At 43.5% G+C, this 26,085-nt stretch overlaps 1 protein-coding gene across 3 annotated transcripts in view; it reads left to right on the top strand.

Moving 5' to 3' along the window:
- Positions 1 to 4,690: 4,690 nt before the first annotated feature.
- The window catches only part of KANK4 (KN motif and ankyrin repeat domains 4), a 68,887-nt gene continuing 47,492 nt past the window's right edge, over positions 4,691 to 26,085 (top strand). The window contains exon 1 of one of the 3 annotated variants that reach the window (XM_039887954.1): positions 4,691 to 4,821. The gene's annotated coding sequence lies outside the window, so the exon portion shown is untranslated. Of the gene's footprint in view, positions 4,822 to 13,471; positions 13,496 to 26,085 lie in introns of those variants that run through there. The other 2 variants (XM_039887962.1, XM_039887971.1) reach the window with 2 other exon arrangements.

Below are 26,085 nucleotides of genomic sequence, written 5' to 3'. Positions count from 1 at the left end.
ATAATGTAGTGGGGGCATATTCTCTTTTAATTGAATAATAATAACTCTTTTGAATTTAGAATTGTGTGGCATGAAACACCAAGATAGCAGTACTTTAGCATTAGAAGTAAGGAAAAAAATCTTTAAAACCTCCATGATTATTTTACCTATCTGCTATCCCATCACTCCCAACAGGTCTCAAAACAATGGAGATTTAGTTACTTATTCATTCATAAAACATTTATTGAGAGCCAGGATTTACATTTTTATGGGCCAGATGCTGAACTAGGTGCTAAAATACATCAAACGAGGTATAGCCTATCTTCAGATAATCACAATCTTGTGGGAGAAACGGTCAATAACACATAATTTAAATTGTGCTGAGTATTATGAAAGAAAACCAGAAATGTGATGGGAGTGGAGACCAGGAACTCCTGACTTAGTCTGGAGTTAGTGGTGCATCAGAGAGATTCTTTCAGAAGTGATGTTTAAGCTGAAACTCATGGAATGAGTTTTAATTATCTAGACGAAAATTCCAGACAGAGGAATACACAGCATGTGTAGAGAACTGTAGGCAGAGGTACCCAGTGTATTAGAGAAACTAAGAGGAGTTTTGTGAGGCCAGAAGAGAGAGGATAAAGGGATCACGAGAGGAGACGGGAAAGGTAGGAAGGGGCTAGACTTGTAAGCCTTCTTGAGGGAATCCAGACTTTATCGCAAGAGCAATGTGATGATGCCTTTGAAGGGTTTTAGGCCATAGAGTGGCATGATCAGATTTGTGTTTTTTGAAGATCACTAAGGCTGCCTTTGTTATACAAGGTAGAACACGAACAGTGTCTGACTCATGCTTCAAAATGCCATGGTGGTCCCAAGAATGCAGAAATCTCATTGTCTGGAGGCATCAAGAAAGCTTTCATGGAGGATGTACAATTGCATGGCAGAATCACTCGGACACAGGAAGACAGAATGTGTGTGTTGGGAGGCAGAGAAGAAAGAGTCTAGATGTAGGCAGCAGGCTGCACTCAGTCACAAATCTAGATAAGTGTGGGACATGTTTGAAGAATGGTATATTGTCCAGTCTGGCTGAAGGTTGTGGATATTAAGGACCCGGAAGGCACATATGGATACATACATGTACAGCTGATCCTCATAATGTGTTTACAAATTCACTTACTTGCAAACATTTCTTTGTAACCCTAAAATCAATATTCACAGGACTTTAGCAGTCATTCACAGACATGTGCAGAGTAGTGAAAATTTTGAGTCACCTGACATGCACATTCCCAGCTGAGGTTGAAGGAACAAGGTGACCCTCTGCTTTCTTGTTTCAGCTCTCATGCTATAAATAAGTGTCCTTTTTGAAGTCTATTTAGTGATACTGTTTTGCTTTTTTTTTTCTTTTTGTAGGTGATTTCACAATTTAAAATAGCCCCAAGACAGAGTGCTGAAGTGCTACCTAGTGTTCCTAAGTACAAGAAAGCTGTTATGTGCCTTATGGAGAAAACATGTGTGTTAGGTAACATTTGCTCAGGTGTGAGTTATAGAGCTGTTGGCCATTAGTACAATGTTAATGAATCAACAATATATATTAAATATATATTAAAAATATATTAAAAATAAACATATAATGTGCATATATATCATATATATTTATTTTATATATATATAAAATCTGTAAACAAGAACATAAAATAAGGTTATGTATTAATCGTTGATGAAAAAGTGCCCAGAGGCTTGTAGGAACCCTACATTTCTCCCAGGGAACAATGGTTCAATATTAGCTATTTCGGTGTTTGTGACCACTTTATAGAACTACTGTGAATAATGAGAATTGACTGTATCTACACACACATTCCATCACCACCACTCACCACCACCCCCTCCCACCCCAGAGCTAGTTGTTAAACATTACCAACAACCATTGACTAAGGCAGACACTGCAGGAGCTTACCACACTGTGAGGGTGTCAGCTAACCACACTGCTTACAGCTAGACAGTCCTCCTTGAAGCAAGATCTGGGTGACACATCTCTATGTGGCCACAATTTTCAGGCCCTCAGTTAGAGAAAGTTTAGTCTTTGGAGTAACTAAGACCCAAGTTTGAATCTCATCTCCCCTATTTACTAGCTGTGAGTCCTCAGGCAAGTGACACTGTAACTTCATTATCCTTGGTAGGATAATGTGAGGCCCAATGAGATCATGTATGTAAAATGCTCAGCTCAGTGCCTGGCACATACATGGTAGATGGCGAATACTTATTCATCCTCCTACAATCCACCCCAAACTCCAGCAGAGAGTGAGGGAAAGGAAGCACTCCCTTCTCTGTCTGTAGCTCAGAACTCTGGAGCTTTATGCTAGAGCAGTGTTGTGCCCAGTCATTCTAAATAAACTTTTCAGGCTCACTCTGTCTGAAAGGCTCAGGCTGGTCCTGCAGTGGATATGCCCAAACCTGAGATCTGCTGCCTGTGATAGTCCCCTGTTCTCATGACCACATAAGGAGTCTACTTTCCAGTCTAATTCTTGCTTCTTTTCTGTGATGACAAGAAAAATAGGCAATGCTCTAGCTGATGTCTCTGTGTCTGCAGCTTTGGTTTTTTTGGGAGGAGAGAGAAGGCTGGGAATGGTTATATTTGCTTAGTCTATTCTTCCTCTTGTTTCGTGATTCCCTACTCTGGGATTCAGAAGGCCCGACTGCCCCAGTTCCAGCCTTGCTTCCTCTGACTCAGCTTTACCCTCAAGACACAGCTTCATCTCTGAGTCATCAGACCAAGCTTTCGAGGACAGCTGTCTGGCACTCCCGCTTTATCTTCCCAAGGAAGGTGCTATGTTTTCAGACCTTAGTGCTATCCCATTCCTAATTTGGCTCACAACACCTAGAAAGCACGAAACAAAGTCTTAATGAGATCAGAAAACACAAAGAAAAAGGCTCCGGAGTCAGAATGCCTGGTTTTGGTTCCAGCTTCAATTAGCTTGTGTGACCTTGGACTAGTCATGGAACCCTCTTGAACTGAGGTTTCCTCTTCCAGAAAACAGAAATAGTCTTCCACGCCAAGTCCATGCCTCAGGAGTGTTGGGAGGTCCAAATCTCCCCCAATCCCCAGGGCACATGCCCCTGTTCCATGGACTGGATCTGTTCATAAACTCATTCATTTAGCTTGAACAATGTTGACCTAGATAGTATGTATTTAGCATTTTTTAAAGTGAGTTACCAACAAATTGGGAAACTTCACTTAAATATCTGGATTTACGGGTTCTCTTAAAAAATGAGAAGATCTGACCATATTAACTCCTTGCCCTGAATAGTAAAAATTGAGTGTAGTTGAGTAGTAAGCAGCAGCTCCTCACTTGAGCAGGAGCCTAGAGAGGCCCTTAAGATCACCACAGTCCCCACCACTCCTTATTGTGTCCCAATACTGGGGCCAGGCCTCCGTTGCCATTTATTATTACTCTGGGGCTATTGATTTGCTCTCAGAGGAGCCCTAGTGGAAGGGAAATCATTATGATAACTATGTTTCCATCGTAAAATGAAAGTCTCAGAAGTGTCTCTTGCCCCAAATTATCTCCCCCTTGAGGGAGTCAATATATATATATATACGTGTATATATATATATACGTATATATATATATATACACGTATATATATATATGTATATATATATACGTGTATATATATATGTATATACGTATATATATATACATATATATATATACGTGTACGTATATATATATATACACGTATATATATATATATATATATAAATGAAACCCCTTTGGTTGTTTCACCCTGTGCCAATGAACCCTTTGGAAGGCATGTATGGTGGGTCAGAGCTAGGCTTCGCTACATTCTCCCCTTCCCACCCGCATATGTCCTCATCTGTAAAATGGGGTAGTACCAGCTCTTTTCTCCTACATTTTTGTGCACAATGGCTGGCACTTAGTGAGCTGGTCATTTAAAGTGAGTTACTGCAGTGCAAATCTTTTTAACTGATAAAAAGCGTTTTGGAAGGTGGGAGTGTGAAGTGTAAGATTTCGGATTCCTGAGTGGGGCTAATGCCATGACTGGGAAGGAAAAAAGCAAATAGAAAAACACATGACTTAAGAGAGAGAAAAATTCGTCTGCATGCATCCCCACCCTCACTCTTCCACCTCCTCAGTGGGAAAATCCCGCTGGCGACGTTCATCACTCCACTGCACTGGATTCCATTACCAAGGCTGGATTCTCTCTAGTCCTGGCTTGGGCAAGTCATTATCTTGTGTGATGGCGTCTCTCCATCTATAAGGTAAGGATAGAAATGTCCTATTCTGTTGTGGGCAAAAATGAGTTGAGATAAATGTATGTGAAAGCACTTTAGAAATCTCAAAGGCGCTATACACAGGAGTTTTTGGGTCTTTTTTCAAAAAGTTTTTCTTCTAAACTCTGTCCAAGGGCTTTTTGAGTTTATCAAAGCTAAGACCCTCCCCCTGGGTTTCGCAGTGCTGCCCCTTCCTACACACCCAAAGTCTGCGTCAGGGTTTTTTTCCCCCCCTGGCGAAGGCGGCGACTCCGGTGGTGTTGGCAGTCCGCAACGAAGGACGAAGCTTCGGCCGGCGGCGCCTGGCCAGCCCGGCAGCGGCCGCGGTGGGTGTGCCCCGCGGGGTGTGCGCCCCAGGCCCAGGCCGAACCCGCCAGCGAGAGGGCGCCTGAGATTGTGCGCGCCCTGGATGCCGACTGTGCGCCAGCCGGGGGGTGCGCGCTCGGGACGGGGATTGTGCACCGGTAGGTTGCGTGTGCCCCGAAGCCGGGCTGTGAGCCGACCCCTGGAACAGCCGGCTGCCTCCCACCTGACTCCTGTGGCTCGCCAAGGTAAGGCACCCCGCGACCCCAGCCCGCGCAGTGCGTTGGTGGGGCGCGCCAGCACCTAGACCTGCGCGACCCGGTCTTGGCTCCGGCGCTCGGCCAGGCTCCTTTGCTTCTGCCGCCTGCCTCTCCCCTCTCCTGGCGCCGCGGGTCCCCAGCTCCCCTGAAGGCAAAGGCTGCGGCAGCCTGGGCAGACCTGGCGCCCCCCGCCTGGGGTCTGCGACAGCGCGGGGCGGGGGGGCTGCCAGCGCGGGCGCCGCTCCCTTTCTGCCCGGACCGGCTCTCGGCGCCCCAATGCTGACTAGAGAGACCAGTGCTGGAGGGGGCGGGGGAGAGGGCGGACGCCTTGTCCTTGCGGCTCAGGGTGGTGCAGCCCCTACCCAGCGCTTCCAAACCGGGCGCTGCGGTCTGGGATGCAGAGTCCGGGACTTGGGCACCCTTTCGCGGGATCCCAGGACTATCTGGGATCGAGCTGTTAGTCTCTTGTCTTTCGCAAAAGCGGGCCCCAGTTCCTACACTGGTACCCCTCGGCCTCTGGCTGAACTTTCCGGTGCTCGCGTCGGGCTACAATTTTGGGTGAGGCAGTCGGGCCCTTTGAGGGGTCGGATGCGCCGGCGGCCGAGGGAGCTTTGGCAAGCCTGTGCACCATTTGGTGAGATTCCTTCCCTCTCATCTCTCCCTAGGGTCAAACATTTGACCCCGTGTACTTTGTCCCTGCAGAGTGGCCAGATACTTGTCAGAAAGTGGAGCCCCATGGCCTCTACACCGGGTCTGAATCTGCATTTGCCCTGGGGCATCGCTAGGAACGAGCGTTTTAGTTCCCAAGTGCCCCTGGGGGCTGTCCTGGAGGGAGAGGAGGAGATAGATTCTCCCCTTCCTAAGGATGACCCCCTGAAGCTTGGGCAAAATGTTTTCTTAACCAAGTAGGGTCAGGGGAAGGTCAGATTGCAGCCAGTGACCAGGTTGAAGCCTAGGGAGAAAGCCTCTTGAATTAAATACAGTTCCCAAGGACCTGCCTGGGTAAACCAAATGCAGGTTCCTTAGAGTCTTTTGAGACATGACACAGGAGAACACAGAGCTACACTTTGAATAGAAGCAGAGTCCACTTTGATATTGGCTTTTCAAGTCCAGCCCTCCTGCCATTGTACAAAAGTCCTTATCACTGGACTTATAATGTGACTTATGGGGAATGTTAAAGGGCATTCAGAACAGGGAATGGTTCAGGGTCCACACCAGATTTCGTTTAATCAATAAATACTTGCTCTGTGCCAGGCACCGACGAGGTAGTGGGATACAGAAATGAACAAAACTGGCAGGTCTGGTCTCATGGAGCTTGCAGTCCAGTGGCCAAGACCTACTTGAATCAAATCACTTAAATAAATATAGAAGTATGAACAGGTCCTGAATTCTTTGAAAGGAAAGGATAAGATGCTATGGGAATCTGTGATAGGTACAGTAGCTGCCTAGTTAGAAGGTTGATAGGAGGTAAGTGGCTGAAGAGTGTAGAAAGCGCCTTCTAAGCAGAAGGAATAGCATGTGAGAGGGTCCCGAGTTAGGTAGCAGGGTCCATTAGAGGGACTGAAAGACTGTTTACAAGTGATGAGCAGAGGTCTAACCAAATGGGCATGCCCCTTCATGCATCTCATCACTGGGGCCGATCAGTACCTTCCTTTCTCAGCCATAGTAATAGGCAGTTAGAGTCCCCCTGGCTGGGAGAGAAAGAGGGAGAGACTGACAGAAAAAGGCTGGACTCACCCTCCATGCATGCACCTATTACCAGCACCTTGATCAGACAGTCCGTGCCCACTGAGGGTGCAAGAAAACAGCAGTTCTTTCCTCCAGTTGTTCCCTGTAGCTGACTGCTCACAACTGTCCGAGGCCTCTGCTCAACTTTTATGAAGGTTCATGCTGGAAGTAGTAGCTCATCTTAGACTTTTGAAGTGAGAATAAACTCATTGCCTGCAATGTAAAATTCCTTGCTTGGCATTTCCTTCCTAATCTGGGCCTTGCCTACCTTTCCAGCCTTATTTCTACCACTTCTCCCCCTTTCCTTTCTCCTCAATGTGCACCAGCTATGTTCTACTCACAATGGTACTCCAAGCAGTTCCTGGAACACACACTGCCTTTGCACATGCTGCCCTCTCTCTGTCTAAAATACTCTTCCTACTTATTCATCCAGTGAATGCACACTCGGCTTTCAGCTTCAACATTAAACTTAAGGTTTCCTTTCCCCAGCCGCACCCCAGGCAAGGCCTTTACTGACTAGAGTCAAATGTACTTTCTCTTTGTTTCTGAAGCAACCCGAACATGCTTCGGTCACAGTGAGCATCAACTGCACTGTGCATCTTAAAGTGGAACTCTCCTATCAGACCTGTGTCCCAAGTACATAGCATAGAGAAGGACACATAGAAGGGGCTCAATAAATATTTGTTGGCTGAAAGCGATCTAGTCTAGTATCCCTTAACTATTTTATGGGAGTGGGGAGTGTTAGAGATATCTTAGAGATTTTGTTGAAAATTATGGATACCCTTCTTCAAATATGTATGCATACAGTGTCACATGATTCACAGCCCTTCTCTCCCCTATTGATTCCATTTCCTGAACTTTGGACTTTAATTTTACAGGAAACAGGCCCGATGACTACCTAAGCATCTGCGGCTAGTTAAGAGCATAAATACCTGCCCCCACCACCACACACATCACCCCCAGCTTCTGACAACCAGTCCAGGGCTCCTTCTAGCTCTCTCTGCTCTGTTAACTAAGTAGCCTCCTTTTGTCTCTGGTACTTGTGAAGGCTACTGCTCATGGCTGGAAGATGGATGTCTTGGTTTTGCTTCAGTTCAGTAGCAGCCTAAGGTATGACAGGGAGAAAAATCTTATTATGGGCAGAGTTGACAATTAGGAAGACAGATTAGCCATCTCCCTGGCCCATTTGCTGCCCCTTGCATGTAATGTTATACATCTGTTTTAGCTAGAAGAAGGTCACGTGTGCTTCACAGTTATCTTCTAGGCCCTGGATTGAGCCATGTGGGTCAGGTTCGGAAATGCTCTGGACAGAACCATTGAGATCAGAGGACTGGCTCTTGGTCTCGTCAAAGGCTTCTTGCCCATAGAGCAGAATGTGGAGAATGAATGGAGAGAATGGGATTCTTGCTTGTTGACACTGGAGCTCTTTCTTGCCTGCCGGCCTCCCTTCTGCTTTTTCAACAAGACACTTACTTCAGGCTACTGGGCCAAGCAGTGGCTTCTTATTTGCAGATCAGGATCTTCATTAATTCTGTAATTCACTCATTTGTCAAAAGGAAGGGTGGTAGCGTGTGATCCAGTGATATGTGGTTCTGCTCCGTGCGGAGTGGGGGCGGGGGAGGGGGGGGTCAAGGGAGAGAAAGTCAACTTTACTTCTAATTCAACCCATACCTTTGAGAGGTGTGGTAGGAAACACAGGTCTTATTATGGCTAAAAGTATCCTCAGTTTTGAAATTCTGATCTCTTGCAAGTATGTCATCTCTGCGGGTGGCGGGGGGAACTAAATGTTCTTAACTGTAAAATGGGTTTGATAACAATCTTTTCCTGCTTATCTCTGGCCAGAGTGCAGGCACAGTTATCACATTTCAGATGGCAGATCCACTCACTTCTGTATGTGACACAAGAGCAATACAATATCATAATAGGATACACATGTGTCAAGCCCCCACACATTTAATCCTCACAATAATCCTAGAGATAGTTACAATCATAATCCTTGATGTATAGATGTGGAAAGTGAGGCTCAGAGAGGTTAAGTGCTTTGCCCAGGGTTATAGAACTAATAAGTAATAGAATTGGGATTTACTGAGCTCTCTGTCCCTAGAGACCAGACGGCTAACCACTTTGTGCTATTCCATAGTAGAGTAGGTGGGAAGAGGCGCGGGCTTGGAGGCCAGAGTGTTCAGGGATTGGAGCCTAGATCTGCTGCTTCCTAGCTGATGTACAGCCTCACCCCTAACCTCTCTGGGCCTCAGAATGCTAATCTCCCAGTCCCAGAGTTTGGACTAAGAAGCTTCTAATAAATGTCTTTCTGTGAACAGTTTCCAGTCTATGTGGATAATATTTCAAAGTAGGATTAAAGGAAAGAAAAGGGGCCCTCTGGCTAAAAATAGGCCTGTTGCAGTTTCCAGGATAAAATAAATGCTGCCCCAAGATTTCAAGAAGATGGTTAATGTGATATGCAGGCAGTTATAGATTGGTGGTGTCTGAAGAAGCTGGCTGACCGTTCCTTCTTCAAGAGAAAGAAGTCTGTTTTCAAAAGAACACCTCACTGTCTCGCCAGAGCCTTGGGGCCTGGACCTTGCCCCTCATATAGCTTTTTGGGAGAAAACACAAATCCCAATTCCCATCCCCCTCCCCATTTTATTCCCCCAAAGTAAATAACATTTATTGCCTGGATATATATCTTTATATGTGTCTGTGGCTTTTTCTCCTTTGTGTGGAAGGACCCTTTGTGTCTGCATATCTTTTGCTATGTCTAGTTTGTGGCTCTGATGTCAAGGGACAAGGGGACAGAGAAATGTGACGTTGAAGAGAATTTGCTCCATGCAAAGATAGAAGAGCAGAATTGGATGCCGATTTATCTCCGCAGCCTGGTTTCTGCCCAGAAGCCAGAGACGCTGACTCTCAGTGAAATTGATTTTGATTTTATAACAGAGCACCAGGCAGCAGGGCTGAGTGTTTCCAGGTGGCAAGCTCATGGGCTGTTGCGTACCACTCCCCACTCCCTCTGCCTTGGAAAATGTAGCTATCCCACTCTTGGGGACAGGTTTAAAAGACCAGACATGCCAAGTTGGATGGTGGCTGAATATACCCCAGAATGGTCACTTTTGTTAGGTTCCATATTGAGTGTATGGGAGAGGGAGTATTTTATCAGTGATGTTTGCGTAATGTTTTAAGAGATGGTTTTCATGTGTCAGTTACATAATTTTAAATCACCCCTCTACTTCTCAAAAAAAAGGAGAAGGGTAAGAGAAGCAAAAAGATTTCACTATTTAGTAGCCCTGTGAGCAAAATGACTCAAATTTTCTGAACTTCAACTTCCTCATCTGTAAAATACTGTTGATAATGTGGACTTAAGGCTCTTCCGATACAGACATCAGAAAATCCATTAAGCTGATTCTAATGAAAAAGACGAAGAGCCATAAAATGAAGTATTGCTATCTAAGCACAGGCGTCCTTGAGCAGGGTGGAGAGGGTTCTGAGTTCTACCAGTACAGGTATCCACTGGTCTTCACCTTGAGTGTCATCAGCTCAGCTCAGCTCAACTTGCCCTCCTACTATCGCACTAATCTCTTTGCTGCTTAGTTCAAGTTCCAAAGAGGAGCCTGTTCTTTGGAAGCTGAGGCTTTCTCTTCAGGCCATCTCGGCTGGTCTCTGGTCAGCCTGGGCATAGGATGCCGCTGAAGCTCGTGTCCTCCCTAGTTCTATCAGATGGGAGAGGGGAGAACAGAGGACGGTCAAATGTATAGAACTTGACCATTTGGGGCAGCTAGGCTTTTTTGAGGAGATTCCTCAAAAAAGAATATGCCCAATACAAATACTTACTGAGTTGTAAAGGATCTAACAGATTCTTAACTTGGGGGTTAACACCTCTAAGGGGTCATGTGTAGTATTCAGAGGAGTCTATGAACTTGGGTGGGGGGAAAAACTGACAGCATTATTCAGAATTTTCTGTGATTATCAATATAACCAACAGACCACAATGTATTTTTAGTATTCATGACATTATCACCAGTAGGAATCACAGATATTTTCCTATCACATTTCAGCTGCTGCAGACATCTTGAACTATGATTTATGCCTATTATAACTTTGAAATTATAGCAGTTCTTACACTAGCTGCTAGAGCTTGTTATTTAATGTGTTAATAAAGAACATAGATTACTATATTCCACACTCATTTAAAAATTTTTTAATAATTATATTTCAATGTAATTGGTTTTATTTGAAGTCAAGCTATGCATTTTATCTTATATATTTTTAAATGTTCTGAGAAAGGATCCATAGGCTTTATCAGTCTGCTAAAGGGGTCCATCGCACAAAAGGGGTTAAGACCCCCTTACAGGAGATCAGTCAGCTTTAGTTCCCAATTTCTACTCTCCCTCATCCTAATCTTTCATGTTCTCATCTATCTCTGTCTAATTAGTATAAGACATTCTTGAGCAGTTGTAAATTCCACTGAATAGTTTGGCAAATTTGTAAGAACACATAATTTGTGGTTTGGATAGAAGGTTTTGATGTATATCCAGAGGTTAATTTACAAATTGCAGGCACACATGGGCAACTGGTTAGGTAATTCCTATCAGCCCACAAACCCACCAGGCCCTGCATTGATTGCTTGGCCAACCCCATGCAAACCAGTCCATGGAAATAACCATTGAATGGACAATTATGTTCCTGAGAGGTTAAGGAGTTGTGAAGGTTAATTGATGAATCATTTGAATAAATGCAAGCTAGAATCCTAGGAAGGAGGAGAAGCACTGGGAGAAGTAACTTTGAAGTAGGTTCTGAAATGGAGGGAATGCAAGGAGGTCAGATAGAAGGAGGGAGGGAGTCTGTGAGGATGTGGGAGACTGGCCAGATGCTGATTTTGAAGAGGAAGCCAAGAGAGAGGAGAGCCCACTGGAGCAACATTAGATGAGTGGTTGGGTTTTTGCTTCATTTTATTGAACAGTTAATATACTCCAGACACTGTGCCAAGCCCTTTAAATGTAACAGTTATTTATTTACCAACTACCCAATAAGGTATGACTGTTATTATTCTCATTGTATTAGTGAGCAAAGTGAGTCTCTAAGAGGTTAAATACTTGTTCTAGGTCACAGGGGTATTAAGTTGTGCAGTCAGGAGCTCAGCCTAAATCTTGCTGATTTCAGAACCCTTTCCCTTAAAACCACTTCAGGCAACCACAGGAAAATGTGTTTGAGAAAACCATGGTTGCCATTTTGTTTTAGTAAGAACGTGCTTACTATCTGCCCAGTCTTCTCCATCCTTCTCTCCAGCCTTTGCCTGTTCTCACGCCCCTTCCCTTTCCCTCCCCACCCTTAATCCATTCACAGGCACATGTACTGTGAGTGTGAGGACAGAATAAAAATTAAGAGCAAAAGCTGTGGAATCAGGCCGAACTGGGTTCTAATTCCGGTCTGCCCACCTGGCTGTGACCCTGCCAAGCCTCACCTTTTGTATCAGTGAAATGGAAATAATGGTTCCTCTTTCCTACATTGACATATCCTCACTCTAGTGCTTCGGCACTATTTTAGATAAGTCTTTCCATTTGAGTGCCTCCACTCTCCTCTTACACTGGGTGATTGCCCCCATCTTCTTCACATGTGGGGTCCTCTAAGAAGCTTCCTTGAACCCATTAAACCAAGGGGTTCAGGCATCACTGTGGGCAGCAGGCATCACTCCCCATAGGGGTTGGCTCTGATCTCTGTGGTGAATTCATGAGCGTTACTTGTGCAGCTGTCCCCTCTGAGTAGAAGCACCCTCTCCCGATTGCAGTGCTCAGTGATGAATCTGGCGTGGAGTCCTTTTCGTAGAATCTTGACAACATCAAGTGAACTGTGTCCTTCAGTCTCCTTTTCGGGGCCCCATTGTCCATTCTTGGCACCTGTTCTGAGTCCCATAACCTAAAGTTTATCTCTAGGAACCCTTCCCAGTTACCTAGACCAACCTTACTTTATAGATGAGGACACTGAGGACCAGCAAGGGCAAGTGGAAGACTCTAGGTGGCGTGGGGAATGAATAATTGATTCGGAATGAGAACCCAGGACCACCACCTGGCCCTGACACTAATGCCAAAAGTGTCTCTTCCCCACTGTTAAGCAGGCTATTTTGGAGTATAAGGACACTCAGGGAGCACCTGAAATCACAATCTTTTGCAGTTGCTACTTGCCACCAACTTGCACCTGCCTCAGAGCTGGCTTTCCCTGAACTAATCTCTCTCTTTCTACCCTCAGGCTTTGCCAAATGTTGAATAGAGAGCCCTGTGTTAACCAGGTGTGTGGGTGGCTTCTTTGGGTCATGCTTGGTGGTGCCAAAGGCTCTTGCAAAGCTGAGGCCTGAAATTCCCTGCATTGGAGTCATTCTTTTGGATTTGTTTGTCTTCTCTGAAGAGCTATTGTTAAAATGCTAATATGTTACCCTGAAGGGCAACCTGTTAACCCACTGTTTTGGCCCCGCTGAAGACTGGGATGCCCTGGACTTTGGTTAAGTCACAGCACTTCCCTGTACCTCAGTAAAGTGGGGATAATGAGAGATTGCATTATAGGGTCACCCCAAGGATAAAATTAGACAGTGCACATAAAGCACTTAACATAATAAATAGTCAATAAAATTAGCTTTTTTTTTTTTTTTGTCCCTAAAGCAATAGGATTATTTGGTCAGTTCTATAGTTGAGGTCCTGGTTCTTTATTAGTTTGTTTGTTTTAAAATATTTTGTTTATTTAAATAATGTGGCTTCTTTTTCTTTTTAGATTGTTTTTCCTTTCTAGTTATAAAATAGTTTTGAACTTAATCTTTTGCTTTTAAAATAGGGTAAGAGATCCTATCTTTCTGGCTCATTGAGGATTTATGAGCTAAAGTGCCTGCGGCTCCTAGACCTGCCCAGGGCTCTCAGTGAAAACCTGGTGTTTACTCTGAGTTACCCTGGAGGTAAGGATTGAAAGACCCTGGGAGCTTGGGTGGAGATGGAGGAAAAGGATGAGGGAGAAAGGGAAAGTGAGGGGATCCTGCTCCTCTGCCCCAGAAGCTTAGATGTGGACTCTTGGTGGGAGGGGACCTGGGAATCCTGCCTGACTCTGGGAGAAGGTGGACTCTGTGACCTTTTCCCAGACCCTTTGCCTTCTAGGCCAGTTCTCTGAGGTTCTGAATTCCCTGGAGAAATGGTATCCTTGGCCTCCCTCCTTGGCTTGATCTTGGGGAAATGGTGAGGAGACTAGAGTTTTCCTTACCCTAGATCTCACAGTGGGTGTTGTAATCTGCTCCTTTGAGAGGGCAGTTGGGTTTTTGAGAACATTAGCCCAGGCTAGATCTGATGAGGACAGGGCAAAGTCCCCAGTGAGAGAGAGAGAGAGAGAGAGACCGTGAGAGGAACAGAGAAAAAAGACACTGAGAGGGATCCCGAGTATTCGGGAATTTGGTTTATATATCATTCTTAGTTTCTATGAATTATAGTTTAAAGACTTGGTTTATCCATTTTCCTTTGATGGTATGGACATACAGTGTGAAAGGGTAAGCGTATGTAGCGAGAAAAAGTAAGACTATATATATAGTGTGAAAGGTCTGCTGCCAATTAACCACCTTTGATCCATAAGTTCCCCATGGTTTTAGCCACAGGGAATGAATGATTTTATTTTGTGTAGGGCTCGACTTAAAGACTTTGCTTTCCTGTTTTTCCTTCACGGTGTGGTTTGTTAGCAATTCCAGCAGAAATCTTCCTTTGTTCTGCAGGTTTCCTTGTGGTCTGGCTGTAGGGCTACTGTAGGTCCGATCAGCATATTGAAGTCTCTGAATATAGCTTAATTTAACATTTTATTTTTAGTTCTCTTACCTCTTCCCTACATTAGGTCCACTTCAGTTTCTCCTGAGACCAAGGTGATTCTCTTCAACCTGGGCCAGAGAGAGGGTCCAGGAACAGCCTGGCCCAGCTTCCCAGCCTGTGAATGAAGAGCTGGTGGAGGCATGGGGGCAATGTCACAGGAGTTTTCTAGCAACCTGCAGAGCAGAGTGCCTCATTTCCAGGCTTCTCTGAAAGAGGGCTCTCCTCCCCACTTGTCTGCCTTAGGCTATGAGAATTGTTGTCAGCATAGCTTGTGGCCTGCTGTGAGCTTCTCTAGTTCACTTTCCTGCCAGTTTTCTGGGAAAAACTCATCCCCACCATTATCCATCATAACATCCATCATATCCTTTCAAAGCACAGCCTGACGCAGAAAATCACTTTCCTCAGGGCCGGAGACCAGGAGCAAAGAGTGGAGGTGAATGCTGGTTCCTGGGGTCCAGGAACCAAGCAGCAACCTGCCACCTGCCTGCCCCACCCTGGGAGAGGAATGTGCAGCTGGAGCCTTCCAATTATATGCTTTGAGGCTGGAGCACAGAGGAACCAGCATCAATTCCAGCCCAGAATTGGGGCTGGGAGCCAGTGGTTCGTTATATATCACATTTGTTGATTGCCTGTGGGCTGTTACTACCCTTTCTTCCCACCTTCCTTTTTTCTCTCTCCTTCCATCATTCCCTCTCTGCTTTCCTTCCTGTCATCCAGTAAATACTGACTGATCACTTACTTTGGGCCAGGTACTATGCTAGGCAAGAGGCTTACAGTCTAACAGAGGAGACAGACTCAGATAGCTAATTACAAGGCAGTTTGATGAAAGCTCTGGCAGATATTCTTACAGAGTGCTGTGGGAGCACAGAACTGGGGAGGGGAGGACCAATCCTGACTGGTATGTAGAGAAGGGAAAGATACTGATAGGTAAAGCTGTCTTGAGGGTTGAGTAGGAGTTACCAGATGGAGATAGCAGGAAGAGGATTCTGGGTATTGGGAGCAGAAGGAGGCCTAGAAGGCACACAAAGCTATAGTGTATATGGAAAGCTCAGGATGATCACTTATTCACTGAGTTTTGGTTTTCTCTCCTGTAAAATGAAGATGATAGTACAAAAGTCATAGCTGGCACACTCAAGAAGACCTTCCTTCCTTTTTTCCAATTTATGGTCTGCTAGAAAGATTTAAACATGCAGAAATAATGGTGATGAGAGGCAGTATGTGAGAAGCGCTAGAATCAATGGAAATACAATAGCAAGGATGTAGCTTTTTTTGAAGAGAGCATTGGAAGATGGACAGTATAAATTGGCATTAATATTTAGGATTAGAAAGAATTGGGACAATTTAGTAAATCCTTAAAGGATAAGAAAGACTCTGGGAGAGAAGGCAGAAGAGGGCATCTTATAGGATTGGGAAGATGTGAGCGAAGGCACAGAGGTGTTTGGGCACAGGATGAGGTGCGGGTTGCATTTGTGAGAAGCAGAAGTATTGTGGATGAGACTAGAAAGGTGGGCTGAGACCACTTCAATGACTAACTGATGGGCATGTGGGTGGCATTTGGTTTGCATGTGGGTTTTATTTGACTTGCACAGTATTAAAAAAAAAAGAAAAAGAATTAAGTCAACCTTTAAAAATCAGATTTTACTTAAATCCACACTCCTGGCTTCTTTGGAGAAAAATAAATCCCATCTGGCACCCCTAGCCTTGAATTAATCCCCACATGACAACACCTAGCTGGAAGGTAAAAGAAAATTCTGAACCATTAGCATTGTAATTGCTTTATCAGATTAGGGAATGAATTTTACTACTCTCTCAGAAAATCTTAATTGTGGAGAAGCAGTTAGGTGGGGAAAATGGGCTGCTTCGTGCATGATGGCTTGGGAAGGAAACTCTAGGAAGTGTAGGGTGAGCACTGACAACTGGAAAGAAGAAGATGCTGGGGCTGTGCAGTGTGTCATTTTGCCCACTCCTCTCAGTCATGGCATCTGGCGTCTCTGTGGAGAAGAACACCAAAACACCTGTCCTTGCAAATATTTATTGCATTTTAAGTTGTTTACTACCTTAACTTTATTAACCTTGTAAGCATAAAATTTGGACTCTTGAAGGACAAGGTGAAATTTGTGGTTTTATTTAATTGGTGAGGAAACTAATGGAAAAAAGAATTTTTTCCATTTTTTGAATAATTTTTAGAGAGAATGTGTGTGTGTGTGTGTGTGTGTGTATCTGTCTGTCTGTCTGTGTTAGCGGGTGGTCTTTACAATTTGAAAGGCTCAGTAAACACTACTGGGAAATATTTAACAAAAAATTATTTTAAACATTATACCAGTTAGTAGCAAACATTTAAAGTAATATGGAAACATTAGAAGGAGAAACTTTAAACTGTCAAGAATCGGTAGTTGGGGCATGTAGGACAGTTTAGAGTGTATTGTAGTAGACTTGGTATTATATCTATATAACTATATCTATACCTTTACATCTATCTGGTTAGAAAAAGTTTTTAAATAAAAATGAGGGGTTTTTTTGTGACATTTTTCTCCTAATGCTCTATTTTGAGCACATTACAGGTCATTACATCACCTCTAAGCCTATGTAAAGAGTCTGCAATAGAAAACACTGCTGGATAGAAAAATCTAGTTTTGAATCCCCATTGTGCCCCCTCTGAGCCTCAAGTTTCTTCTCTATAAAATGGGGATAATAATTCCTTCCTTTGAAGGTTAGAATGTGGGTTTAATAAAATGCAAATGTGTTCAGCACAGCTTATTGGGTATTAGATGATCAGAGCCCACTGCACCATTGGGAAAAGCAAACCCTGCTTACATCTTCCATTCTTTGAATTCCTCATTCTCCACCCTTTACCATATTGAGGGAGAAATGGGGTGGGGGTGGGGAGAGTGAATCTGGGATAAATTATAACTTTTCGCAATGGAATTTAAAATCCTCTTTTCATTGCTGAGTAACGTTAAAATCTCAAGCAGTTCATTTATAGATATATTCAGCTTTGTTTAGGAATTTTCTCTGGACTCACTTTTGTTTACTCAGCTGCAGGAAAATTTTTAAAGCCAGGTACATAGATAGGAAGGTATGTCTGATAGGAAGGCTGTAACCTGTGCATGCCCTTCAGCGGGGCACCCTCTTGCCAGAAGGGAAAGTCAGTCCCTCTTGTCTTTGTAAATGGCACCCGCTTCCTGCTACCTACTTTTCCTATTTCACTTCTCTCCTTCTCCTTCTGGCTCTAGATTACAATATTTTTCTTTCATTTGTGTAATGCTTCTTTAACAAAGACCTCTTACTCCTGTTATCTCATTGAACCCTCTGACAAGTCAATAGATTTAGGTAATATGTGACAAATGAAGCAGCTGAGTCCCAGAAAAGTTGTGATATGACTCAAACTCACACAGCAAAAATTGGACAAATCTGGATTTTCTGGCTTGTGGGCCATGCTAGTCACACTGTATCATATTGCCTCCTTTTCTTATTGTTGGCAAGAAGCTCCTAAAACGGGGGGCCCTAGTTCTGGCCAGTCGGTAATTACATTTTGGAATGTGTGAGGTTGTTGGGCTTAGTGTGCTGGAAGAGGCTGGTGGCAGCAGATGAAGGGAACAGGTTTGGAGGTCACCTCAAGGTCAGTGGAGGGGGCAGATGGGAGCTGGAGAAGTTGAGAATGGCCTGGTGCAGAGCTAGAACATTGAAGGAGTGACTAGCCTTTGTCATCACTAGTAGGTTTGTGGACTTTTCCAGCATTTGGTCTCATTTGGGATGGTTGGCCCTTTTTTTTTGCCCCAGTCAGCGGCTCACCATGAAATTCTTTTCTGATAGCCCACAGAAGACCCCTTTCCTAATTCAGGTCCCATCTCCCTGGCCCGCTATTCTCACAGATCAAAAGTGATCAGTTCTGTTTCCCTTTCTCTCAGAGAATATCTGAGAGCTAGTCAGATAAATTCATTTGCTTAAATGGGCATATTGGCCTAATACTTTTACTTAGCCCATTTTTAATATCATAACCGACTTATAGACTAGCTCTGGCCAATAGAAATATAATGTGAGTCACATTTTAAATGTTCTAGTAGCACATTAAAAGGAAACAGATGAAATTATTTTTAATGATATATTTTCATTTATCTGAATAGATCCAAAATATTATCATTTCAACATGTAATCAATACCAAAGAAACTAATGAGGTATCTTACATTTGTTTCTTTCATACTAAGTCTTTGAAATTCAGTGTGCGCTTTACATTTACAGCACATTTTAATTAAGACTAGCCACATTTCAAGTGCCCAATAGTTTGTGGCTACGGTTTTGGCTGGCATAAGATATAAGGCTTCACTGTTAAACCAAGAAGACTTATTTTGGGGTGGCTAGGAGGTACTTTGCGGGCACCTTTGTAATCAGGTGTCTGAGTGGAGTGACTGGTCAGCAGACCTGAGTTATAGCACATCATGGCTGCTTGACCTGTCCTCCTTTGCTGGTTAGGATGGCTGATGTGATGTTGAAAATATTCTCACCCACACTATTTGTGTTCCCCCTTATACCCTATTATCTCCCCTCTTAATACCTTTCACTTTTGTAAATGCCAATCCTAGATTAAACTTTACTGTCCCATTTCTCCGATCCCACCGTGGGACTGCCCTTTGACCTCAGCTGCTACTTGGCATCCCTCCTATCTGTCACAGTCGTCTCTCATCCCAGTCCCCTCCCTGACGGTTCCAAACCTCATCTGCTTTCCTAGGGTTCCCAAATCCATTCACACACCCTTCACTTCAGCATTTGGCCTGTTCCTATCTTATAAAGAAGGTGGAGGCTGTGTGCCTCGAACTCTCTCATCTTCACCTCACCGTTTCTCTCCGTCTTTGCTCTCACCTCCCTTGCCAGAGTCTAGCCTTAAAAACCTTCCCTTCCCACCTCCAGAAACACTCTTCTTTAAACTGGCCGTGGACTCTGGAGCTGGAGCTTCTGGCCTCAAATCTCAGTTCCACCTACTGCTAACTTGGGTAAGGTATTTAACTTCTCTGTGCCTAATTTTTTCTTTGCAAAGTATAACTCATCAGATCATCTAGTTCCAATGATTGCGGTAGGATTACATCCAATTCTGGTGCATATTTCAGCACCATGCCTGGAGTAAATGTCGGCGATCACGCCACCTTCTCTTTCCTGCATCTCAGTCCACTTCCCTCTCCTGACTTCCTTCCCTTGGCTTGCAAACATCCTCGCTTTTCCCTTTCCTTGAGCTACTACTGCCCATTTCTTTCTTGAATTCCACTGAAGTAGCAAAGAGTAGCCCCACCTGCTGCTTCTCCCATCTTGTCAACCATTGGCAACATCCTCCTGTTCTACTGAAGCTGAGCCCGACTTCACCCGTTTTCTCGGACTTACGTGCTTTAAAGTTCTGGGCTGCAAGTCACCTTGGCTCTTCTTCCACATCCGCTCCACACATGTGACTTCCTTCAGGAGTTTTTCTCACACTCTTCCTCCGCTCATTCTTGCTCCTCACCTCCCCCTCACCTCTGCAGTGATCACACAGATAAGGATGAGTAAAGAATCTACACCTCTAATCTTTGGGTTTCTCCCTTGTCCGAGCCCCACATTTTCTGCTGTCTGCTGGCCCACTCTCTGGATGACCACCTCTTCATGGGTGAACCCCTAGTCAGGCATATGGCATGCCCGAGAACAACCTATCTGTCCTCCTACTCCCAAATCTGTTCCCTCCTGATTTTCCTAACTCAATTGGTGTTCTCGCCACTGTCTGGCTACCCAAGTTTGAAACCTGGAGTTTAAGGCACCTTTCTCTCCTTCCTGATCCAATGCCTGAACTAAAGTAAGTGTTCAGAAACTCAAGGGTGGTTAATGAATGAATCCCATTGGTTGCCAAGTCTTGCTATTCTTTCTTACTTTTCTCTAGTTCATCACCTTTTAATTCCCACCACAGGCCTGGTGTTAAGCATTTGATATACTTCATCCCAGTTAATCTGTACAACCTTGTAAGGAGGAAATTGTGTTTTTCCTGTTTGGCATATGTGGACACTGACGCTGGGGGAGTTTAGGGAACTTGCTAAACATGCAACTGGTAAGTGACAGAGCTGGGATTCAAACTCGGACCTGCCTTACTCCAAAGCCCATACTCTTCATCTTTATGCTCTCCTGCCTCTAGCAGTTCTAGAACCAGGGTATGCTCTTTTCAGAATCGAATAAGGATTAGAAGCTGAATACTATGTATATTGCTTGTGTGTCGGTGTTCTATTTACCCTGCTATTATCTAGGCTAATCACTGGATGCCAGCTTATCACTGGATGCCTTGACCCTTGGTGTTAGCACTTGAAAGTCTTGACTGAGCCTGGGTCCCTGCTGTGAAATTCCAGAGTCTAGAAGTAGAAATGTGAACACATCTTCAAGTGGGCCGTATGTTTCTTTCTCTGGGTCTCAGTGTCCCCATCTATAAAATGAGAGAGTTAGATCAGTTAATTGCAAAAAACCTGTCTAGCTCTTATGCTCTGTGAATGTGTTTCATGGTTCTGCTTACCTGGAGCCTACTGTGTGTTCAGCTCATCCTAGATGCTGCTGGGCAATGCAGAGAGAGAGCACCGGCCGTCAAGGAGCTGACAAAATTATTCTAGAAGAGAAAAACAACATTCAGGAAACTGCCAACAGTATAAGACATTATGTAATTATGCCTGCAATCTCGTATAATATACATTGGTGATGGTTCAATAAAGCAGAAAAAAGCTGTTGTTCTCTTTAAAAAAGACATAACAAGATCAGTTAGTGAAAGCATTAAGTTTGGCCAGACTTCTTGTCAGACTTGCTGCTCTCTCTTCCCTTTCGAAATCATTTGTTCACTCCTTAAATATTTATGGTCTACTAATGGGCCCAGCTCTTGGGATATCGAAGCCTGAGTTATATCTAAAACCCAGCCTTCATCTTGTTCCTCCTGCACTGAAGAACCATTGCTGGTTTCCTACTCTCTACAGAAAAAAAATGACCTCCAGCCCCTGCTTTCGCCATTCTGGGCCCTCACCTTATACTCTGGGCCTAGTTAATCAGTCATTTCTCAAGCCCACCATACATGTTTTTATCTCTGAGCTAGAGGGCTGCTTCACCAGTCTGTCTGGTGAACTTTTCTTCATCCTTTAACGCCTAGCTTAAGTACCATGATTGTGATGTTTTTGTGGTCCTCGGTAATGTTTTGCCTACCTCTGTGACACCCTATGTTTTGGTTTAGGTCTCTGCCTCTTATTTTGGACCATGGGTTCCTTAAAGGGTCTTTATTCCTATCTTATTCATCTATGAATCCACAGACCCTAGCCCTATGCCTGAACAATAATTTCCAATGAATTGCTGATTGAACACCATCTGTAGAGGCTGATCTTTGAACAGAAAGGCTCCCTGTGCACCCCTCAAGCTGCTGGGCTATTAAACTTCATGCCTCATGGACTGTGAAGGTGACTGGATGATTGAGAATGACTCATTGTCTCTTGTCTCCAACACTAATGGGGAGACCCCGACACAAGAGCCTCACTTTGGCCCTGGAGGAGGGCTTCAAAGCAGTGGCAGCTGAAAGTGCATGCGGTAGAGTGCTGTGGTGAAGGAGGCATTTGTGTTGGGCTTGGCAGGCAGGGAGCTTTGTGCTCCAGAGCACAAGTGGGTAAGTATGTCAGGCAGGCTCTGGGCTGCACACGCCCACCGTGAGGCTGCGCCCCAAACGCCTTCTGCCTTGGGAAGAAAAGGAAGCATTGTGTGTGCTGGCAGCCCTCCAAGAGAAATATTCCTGTTGTTCTTCTGTTTTGAATTGCTCCCTTTTTATGGAAGAAAAGTCCAGATGTGAAAATCTCTCCCCCACTCCAACACATCTTGCCCACCAATTCCAAATCGGTTGCTGCCTTCAAACTATTAATGAATCTATGAATCCATCAATTATTAGTGCACCCACTGTATCTTTAAGAAGCACTGCTCTAGCTCAGTAGAGTAATGGGCTCTAGGGTGACCGTCTTCATCCCTTTTAGGCTCTATTATTGCTGGGTATACTAATCCTTGTGGAACCTGGTCCTGCTCCTTCTCTTGGGCCTGATGTCCTTCTGCAGCATTCCCACCTCAAGGCTGTCGTCTGTCTTCTACCTCTACAACCTGGTCCCTTATTGTACCACCTTCCACCACCCTTCTCTCAACTCGAGCCTAACAGATGGGTGTGATCAGAACCATGCCTCAGTCTGGGTGATTAGAAGGTTAGGCAGGAAGACCCGAATTCAACCCTAGCTTTGCCTTTCACTGTCTTTATGACTTGGACAGAGTGACTAAACCTCTCTGGACTTTGGCTTCCTAACTCTGCAAGGCAGAACAAATAATACCTGACCTAGCACACAGAGCCATTGGGAGGAGATGTTAATAGTGTGCTACTTGGCACAGTGTCTATCATACCATATGGCAACTCTCAATAAATAACAACAAAACAATGATTATTGAGCACTTACTAGTTTCATCCTTCTCTCAGAAACAACGGCAACCACACTTCTGTCTGAGTGTTTCCTACGTGCCAAGTGCTGTGTTAGATACAGGCATGTGGCCATCTGAACAGCCTTATAAAGCGTGTAGTCCTATTTTATACCCTTTCATAGCTGAGGAATCTGGGTCGAAGAGGTGGAGAGACATGACCAAGGTCACACAGCTTGTAAGCACTGGAGCCAGGAATTGTGCCAACCTCTATTGGACTCCTTCCCATCCCTTTCCAACCAGATGGACACCTTGATCACATGCTTGGCTTATTGGTGTTGAGACCAGCATCAGCATCTCCTGAGGGCCTGTTGGAAATGCAAATTCTCAGGCACATCCCACATCGACTGAGTCAGCATCTGCATTTTAAGATCTTTGGGAGATATATGTGCATAATACAGTTTAAGAAGCACTGAACTTTAGTTTACAAAGTGTTTTTAAAAGTAGGCTAGAGAAGGACTCCTCAAACTATAGATAGTGTGTTTGTTAAAACACAGATTCCTGCCCCCAGAGGTTCTGATTTTGTATCCATTGGTTGTTCTACTGCAGTATATCGCATTCACTTTATGGGTTCCTCAGAGCAGGTATAACATATATGAGTGCGACCCAGGCAAACTCCTACTTCAAGTCTTGGCCCAACGTGACTCATGATTTATATCTGCTGGAGCTATTATGGGACATGAAAGACCAAAGTCCAACCAAGATTTGCTAATTGGAGTCATTGGCAGCAGCATCTCTCTGCTTTTGGGGAAACTGCCTCATTGGCAAGAAAGTACATCTCTCCTGAGTTATACAAGGCAGGAGCCATGGATCCCTGAATCAGTGTCTCCAGCCCGCTCCCCTCCCCACCCTGCCCTGGTGAACCACAGAAAAACAAAATTAATTTGTAACCTAAAACCCTTGTATCTGGCCTGAAAATGTGTCTTTCTATTGGAAATTTTGACAGAGTGCTAGATCTACAAAGGACATTTTCTCTGAAATAGAAATCTGTGTAACTCAACTGTTGCTATCTGGTTAAATAGTAATTAAACACCTCAAGACTCCTTGGAACTTTCAAAGATTATTTGAAAAGTAATTGTGTCATATTGATTAAATAATTTTAAGCTAATTAGAAAGTCACTGCATTTCTTAATTCCTTTGCAAATAAATTTATCTTATTTATAGACCTATTGCGTTCCTGGAAAATGTTTATATTTTAATAATCATCTGATATTTAATGGGCATGGCTTGTGGTGGCGTTTAAACTAAGATTCGTTCCTTTGCTAAATCCTTCTATCGGGTTCTTTCTCTATTTAGACTCTATTGGCAACTCATTTCATACACAGTGACAGAACTAGAACTTGAAAGATAGAGAACACTGTGGTTGGGAGCTTAGTCTCGAGAGTCAGACAAACCTCAATTTGAATTCCAGCCCTGCCTCTTGCTAGCTTTGTGCCTTGAACCTATATTCTGTGAAAAGGATATAATAGCACCTGCCTAATATAGTCATTGTGAAATTAAATAAGTTACCATTTGTTCGTATCGGACAGTGCCTGGCTAATAATAATAATTATTATTATTATTTTATATATTAAGATTTATATGTAAAATAATAATAATTATTATATTAATATCTTATATAATAAATTATTATCAATTATTATTTTAATAATAATATTATAATACTAATTAAATAATATTATATGATTATATAATAATATTATTATTATATTAATATTTTATTATCATATTAATTATTTTATTATGTTATATCCATATTTTATTATTATGTTGATTATATTATTATATTATATTATATTAATATTGTTATATTTTATTAAAATTTTATATCAAATAATTATTATTAATTATTTTATATAATAATAATAATTATTATATAATTATATTATTATTATTATATAATTAATCACTATTGTTATTATGCCTCAGTTTTCTAATCTGTAAAATGGGTGTGACAGGGAATAAAACTGTAAACACCTCAGTATTCAAAACTTTTTTGCCTGTGGAACTTTCAAGTAATTCCCTTCCAAGAAAATTTCTGAAAATTTCTGCCTGGCTGTTGCCCCTCCATTATTATGCAGACTGGGGTCATCTAGTGATGAGAAAGCACTGGACAAATGGAGCCAATATTGGGATTCCTGGTGACACAGATAGAGAGAGACTGGCAGAGGATGGATGGGTAGATGCCAGAAGTGAGGCAGGTGAGTGAAGGAAGAGTCAGGCGGAAGAGTTTGCATAAGGGATGTTGGAGAACACAGCACACTGCTTCTGGAGCAGTTGCTTTGCTGGAAATAGATACTGAGAATAGCAGAGATAGAAAAGAAAAAATTTAAGACTTTTGCTTCGTGCTAAGAATGCATTTCCCCTTTGATATATTCTCTAGAGACTGCAGTGAAGGTTTGGATTGCCTCCAATTTATTTTTTCCTACTTAACTGCTGTTTCTTTGAACACACACCGAGCTGAGGCTGGGCTATGAGATGGCCACCTTTACCTCATTTACAGGGGAGTTGGGACAGTACTATCTTAGCCCTGACTGAAGCTGGGAAAGGACTTAATACAGAGTAAGTGTTTAATTGATGTTGGCAACTATTCCTATTATTGTGCATCATAATTTCCCTGTAGCCAGAGGCTGCAGCAAAGGTCACCAACCAACAGGAGTATGCCCTCTTAACCACAATAATGGCACTACTTACCTTTAAACTAGCAGTGCCAAACACACTGTTTGTTTTTGAAGAAACCATTACTTCGGTGTCCTCCGATACCACACTGCAGACCAGTGTCCTCAGCATGAGGTTTATAAAGGAAAGCAGGAGTCTAAAATGCAGAATCTGACCTTTGCCTGCTTTACGGTATGAACAAGTCATTGAGCCTTAGTTTCTCTATTAGTAAGTGAAGATAATGTTCAATGTCCTGTTTTATTTCTTTGCTCCCAACAGTGGATAATCAGCAGGGCTGATTGAGTACTTGCCACCTGTAAGGCCCTGGCCTGGTACGCTCAAGAATACCCAGAAGCATGATAGAGGTGCCTTGACTTGAAAGAGCCCCATAATCTGGCTGGAAGAAAATATGTGACCATCTTTATTATTTTTATTTCTTAGTGCTACCTAATAAAAGGCTGCCTGTGATATGCTCCACGTGTCCAACCACTTAGTGACACCTTTGAGCTGCTGTGGAGTGATATAAACATGGGATGTGAATTCTGGAAACACCTTTTCTTAGTG

This window comes from Pteropus medius, unplaced genomic scaffold (assembly GCF_902729225.1).
Source record: "Pteropus medius unplaced genomic scaffold, Ma_sr-lr_union100, whole genome shotgun sequence".
Classification (NCBI taxonomy): Eukaryota; Metazoa; Chordata; class Mammalia; order Chiroptera; family Pteropodidae; genus Pteropus; species Pteropus medius.
This window is presented reverse-complemented; position numbering and strand designations above follow the sequence as displayed.